Genomic DNA, 6,115 nt, shown 5'->3' on the forward strand with positions numbered 1-6,115 from the left:
AATTTAGGAATGAAGGTATTTAAATGTTTAAGCCAAAGAATAAAATTGTCGAGACAAGAATTGATCAAGGACTAGTGTTATGTTTTGTGTTGGATAGTGCAATTGGTGGTAGTATAAATACACAGGCAAGTGCTCAAGTATAAGGTTAAAAGTTGTTTTATGAATAAGGAGGAAAAGAAGAAGAGTCTATAGATTTATTAAAGGTTTTGAGATATTAAAATCCCAACATTTCGAGAAGAATTTTAGAAAGGATTCATAAGTCATAATCATTTGGGTAATACCTACAACTTAATGAACTAGGTAAAGTATGTGTAATGATATAAAGAATTCTTTTGGAATATCTAGCTAGGTAGATGTCATTAAAGGAAGCTAAAATAGTTGGACATGACCTTGGACTTAAAGGGGTTAAAGCAAGGTGTTATTTGTTTAGGTTGAAGGATTATTTTAGTATACCTAGACTAAAAGTAGAGCTTTATTGTGTTAAGGAGATCCAAGTTAGACAGATTTGAAGAAACAAAAGTCTTTTGGAGTTTAAAAGTATGTAAATTGGCAAAGAGGAATTCTGCAAAATGGAAATTCTTAGTGAGAGAGATAAGATTTATGGAGGAGTTAAGTAAAATATAACTTAGTGAAGAGATTATGTTCCAATTGGACAATGGAAAAAAAAGAAAAAGAAAAGGTGTCTTGAATTTAGTATCAAAGATAAGTGTGAAGGAGAGAGAAGTATCCAAGAAAGTTTACTTTTTGGAAAAAGAGAGGAATTTAATGTGTTCAAAACTCCTAGTTAAGTATGGTTTGGAGGCAGGATATGAGGGGTTACAAGGTATTTGTTTTGGTGTAAAAGAAAATATCTAATGATCATGTAGGACTTTGGGACAATATGTATTAAATAGAAAGATAGCTTACATAGATGATTGGGTATAGAACTTTGTTTTAACACAAGAATCTGTTACGAAAATAAAAGGTCGAGAAGGGTCAAACTAAATGGAGTTACTAGTAACAGTAGATGTTGGAGGACTATTGATATGGTATGTTGAGGCTTCATCGAGAGCATTAGTAAGATTTAAGTGATTTTGACTTTGTGTGCAAGTTGGAAACATGAACTAGCAAGACCATTAATTTGATTGAAAAAGGAAATTAATCCAGCTCAAGGTAGGCAAAAGTGGTATATACACAAAAGTAAGTAAGTTGGATCTTCCAATATCACCATTAACATAAGGGATAGATTGGTAATAAAGTTGAGTTGATAGCAAGAAGTTGCTATAGGTGAGTTTGGAGCAGTACCAGATAATATGTTTTCCTTTGCATTGGCAATGAGTTAACTAGCTCTAGGGAGTACGAGTAATTCAAGCTACGACTTATGAGTCAAGAAGGTTTTATCGTTAAAAAAAAAAAACGAACTTCAGGGATCAATTTCGGTTATTACGAGGTTATGAAAATGTGTTATCAATTGTCTGATGCTTTAGCATCCAGGGACTTCGAAACCTCATTTTCGGAGGGAATTTTGGACTCATTCGCCGCAGGGCCTACGTAATGATATGTGATTGTTTCAAGCCTAAAGAATAATATGAGGATTGGCTCAAGCAAGTTTTATAGCCCATGACAGTATAGAGCCTCATGATGAGTATCTCATGAATGTGAGACTTAATTAGATAGAGTTATTCTCAGACATGTAGACCCTAAGAAAGACATCACAAAGGCGCTTCTAAGAGTAGAAGCAGTTTTCAGTTGACCAGATTTGTTGTGGTACGTATCTTCAAATGGCACATTGTATAGTATGACCAGTTTCTTCATTACACATATGAAGTTTTCCCAGTGACAAAATGGTTAGTTCAAATATATGTTTTTAGTGGATAAGACCTTCTTAAGCTCACGACAGTTTTCATAGTTCTCAGCTTGAACGTGTTAAAGTATTGTTGATTTTCAGCATCTTAAGTTTCATAGTTATGTATGGAAGGGGTTGTCACACCTCTTTGATGCTAGTTTCAGCTATGTCAAGAAACGACCCTCGTTTTACATCTAGTTTTTGGAAGAGTCTCCGATAAGGTGTTGGATACCCAGTCAGAATGTATTACAGCTTTTAGCTCACAGACTAATGGTCAAACAGAGCGTTTGAACCAGATATTGGAAGACATGTTGCGCGCCCGTGCATAGAGTTTTCAGGAAGTTGGGACTCTCACGTACATTTGATGAAGTTGCGTATACTAACAGTTACCAGTTGAGATGTCACCCTTTGAGGCCCTATATGGGAAGAGTTGCAGGTCTCCTATGTGTTGGGATGAGGTAGGGGAGAGAAAATTGTTAGGACCTGAATTAGTGCAAACCACGAATGAGGCAATACAGAAGATCAGGGCTCGTATGCAAACAGCTCAGAGCAGACAGAAGAGCTATGTTGATGTAAGACGTAAGGACCTAGAATTTGAGACTGGTGTGAAAGTATTCTTAAAAGTGGCACCCATGAAAGGTATTATGAGGTTTGGCAGGAAGGGAAAGTTGAGTCCGAGATTCATTGGACATTTCTTGGTCCTGAAACAAGTTGGTCCCGTAGCTTACTGTTTGGCATTGCCCCCAACACTGTCTTCAGTTCATAATGTCTTCCATATTTCGATACTAAGGAAGTATGTAACAGACCCGTCCCATGTAGTTGACTACGAGCCCTTACAATTGAATGACAACTTGAGCTACGAGGAGAAGTCTATAGAGATCCTCGCCAGAGAGGTAAAAATATTGTGTCGCCAGGAAATTACTTTTGTGAAAGTCCTGTGGCAGAATCACCAGTTCAAGGAAGCTACCTGGGAGCGAAAGGATGAGATGAAGGCCCAGTACCCAGAGCTTTTTCAAGGATGAACTTTCGAGGATGAAAGTTCTTTGAGGAGGAAAGAATGTAACACCCCCGGAGTTTTTTTTTTCAAGAATGAACTTTCGAGGACGAAAGTTCTTTGAGGAGGGAAGAATGTTACACCCCGCATATTTTTTAGTAATAATGTAATTTCAGTAACTTTATTATTTGGAATTTCAGTAATTTTTATTAGTTGGAAGGAAATTTTGGAATTTTGGACTTCAAGTATAAGTGCGGAAATTTAATTGTTGGTGTAAAATTATTCAATTTAAAAATTGATGGCAGGAATTAATTTTCCTTTGAAACGGAAAGGAATTTAATAGTATAAAATGGAATAAGGAAAGAAATTAAATATAATTATACTCATTTCCATTTTTAGTTTTTTTTATTATTATTTTAAAAACCCACTTTTCCCTTTCTTCCTCACGCATCCGCTGGCCCCCTCCCTCCCTCCCTCCTCAATTTCTTCTTCCTCCAGCCGCCCTAGCTGCCGCTCAGATCGGATACTGAACATCCGCCGCCAGCCAATAATCCCAGCCGCTCACCGATCACCTCCACTACTTGTATCTCTCTTTCTATCGTAACCCTCGCCTAATGGTGCCGTCCACGAGCATCGGTGACCCAAACTGCGTGATCTCTCCTTTCTCAGTCGCGTTTCCGTGCCTCTCCTCACCGCCGACTCTTCTCACTGGGGTTTCACATGCCTCTGCTCACGCCGTGTCGGTCATCGTCGACTCTCAGCCGTCCACGGATGCCAGATCTAAGGTCGTGGGTTTGACGCAATTGATGATCCGTCTTGTTGTCTGGAGCCACTTCTTCATTCGGCGTTGCTTCTTCGTCCGACGCCGTCCAGCTCCTACCGTCGTCGCGGTTGCTGTCACATCTCTTTTGGGTAAGATTCTTAGTTTTAGGTGTTTTCTTGGAAGTTTGGATGTGGTTTGTTTTGGAATAATTTTGGTTAAAATCCGTTATGTTTGGACTTTCAGAAGCGATATTCAGAGGATTTTAAGGATGTTGCTCATCGAGAAGGAGACTGATTTTTTGTCAGGAATTGTTAAGTTTGGGTGAGTAGTTGGGCTGTTTGTCTTTTGAGTTTAAGAGTACCTATAAGAAAATTAAGTTACTAATTTGGACTAAAATCATGTTCAGATTGGCGTTTTGGTATGAGTTCTAAAATTTGCTAAGAGGAAATTTTGGAGTCGAAATCTTGCGAGTTTCGTTTGGGTAAGTTTTGGTGACCGTCTGATTAAATTTGTATGTTGGGTTCTTGATTCCAAAGATTGAAATTTAGTATTATGTCTGTATGAGGGGACTTAATTCAAGATTTATTTTGTTGAAGAGCATTAGCTTGGATTAATATCTGAACTTGACTTCGAAGTAAGTAATCTTACTACTGGATCTGCTCACGGCCAGGCATTAGATGTATGCTAGCATTATAAATGAATGTATGGCAGAATGACAACATCATAGATTGATAGTATAACATGATCTCTTGCATTTATCTCTGTACTCTTTTTAATTTCTTTAACTTTTCTGTCATAAATGCGTTATTCTTAAAACCTGGTGAATGATTGTGTAATAAGAAGAAAATTATTATCGCAAAGTCCTTGAGACTTGGGTTGATGAAATAATAATAATAATAATAATAATAATAATAATAATAATAATAATAATAATAAGAACAACAAACAAACAATCAACACCCGATATGCATTGCGATGATGGGTGCATATGTACCCACAAGATACACTTTGCGTTCATCCAACTCAAATGCATTGTGTTGAGGGGTTGTGTGTATTCGTATGTATTCTTTGCCCCGTTCTTAGCAAAAATGCACTATGTTGAGGTAGTGTTGCCCTGGTAGAAATACCGTGTGCCCGTCCTCCAGAAATGCGTTGAGTTAAGGGGTGTGTTGCGGGGATACATGCATTGTTGCCCGTTCTCTGCAAAGATGCATTTGTGTTGATGAGCTCATGCGTTAATTCTTCACCTTCCGCCCTTTCGAATAAAACACTAAAGATAATTATTTTTGCAAACTGAGAAGTCCAATCGTTTCGTCTTCCAAGGAAATGATGATTTAGCAGATGAAAGGACGTCCTTTTCTAATGCTTCATAAATATGATGCTGCAAAAGGGCAGGCTTTTTTGAGTAGCTCGAGGCCTTCCACCGCAGAATTCGGTGGGCCCATCAAGGCCCAACCTATAAATTCCATCTCCTCATCTGTGAGTCCATTTGATCTCATTTGCAAACAAAAACCCTAGAGCACTCTGCATACCAGATTGTTTCCCTCTTCCTAAAACCCTAAAGACTTTCCAGTTTTCTTTTACTCCGGCATCCATGGCAGACCAATCTTCCCAGCCATCTTCTTCACCTTCATCACACTCAAAAGAAAAACTCTCTATGTGAGAGGCGACATTCCTTGCAGCCAGCCGTCGACTCGCCACCCAGCCATACCACGTCCCTCGAGTCGCCGAAAGACCCCGGCGAAATCCTTTAGCACGAGGCCACTCTATTTCAAAAGGGGGCAGAGTTCTGAAAGCACCCCACTTTCAACATTCTCCTCTGAGAGTGAAAAGAAGAGACAGGACGATAAGGATGTGTTTAGGAGCATTGTCAGCAACTTGGAGAAAGGAGGAGGACTGCTCGAAGCTGGGTTGTAAACCAACCACTGCCTCGGAGGAGGCAATGGAGGAAGTGTCAAGGAGAAGCGCTCTGGCCATCTTAGATCCTAAGGAAACTGTACGCAGAATCCTGTGAGGACCCATAGGGTCGCTTTGGAGGAAAGTGTCGAAGGAGAAGCAACTTGAAGGGGCTGAAGAGAAGAAGAAGAAAGAAGAAGAAGAAGAAGAAGAAGAAGAAGAAGAAGGAAGAAGAAGAAAGAAGAAGAAGAAGAAGAGCAAAGAAAAGAGAACTGAAGGAGATGAGCAGCCCATCGAAGCCAAGTAGAGAAGAAAGTCAAAGAGAGGAGGATAAGAAGATAGGGAGCCAAGCTGTAGAAGAAGAATGAAAGGAAGTGAAAGAAAAGAAAGCAGGTGGAGGGAAAGGCGCCTGAAGAAGGAGAAGAGAGGAGAAAGAGGGCGTGGCAAGTTCAGAGCTGGACGGAGAATCCACCTCCGTGAGGGAGGACAAGGGGGAATCAGCGCAACTAAGAGAATCAGCGCAACCTGCAACACCGTAAACGGTTTCGACTGACGAAGGAGAATATGTAGAAATCACCCCTTGACACGGCGTCGCAAGGAGAATGCGCCGCAAGGGTCAACAGTCGACCCTTCAATT

Source organism: Benincasa hispida, chromosome 9 (assembly GCF_009727055.1).
Source record: "Benincasa hispida cultivar B227 chromosome 9, ASM972705v1, whole genome shotgun sequence".
Lineage (NCBI taxonomy): Eukaryota > Viridiplantae > Streptophyta > Magnoliopsida > Cucurbitales > Cucurbitaceae > Benincasa > Benincasa hispida.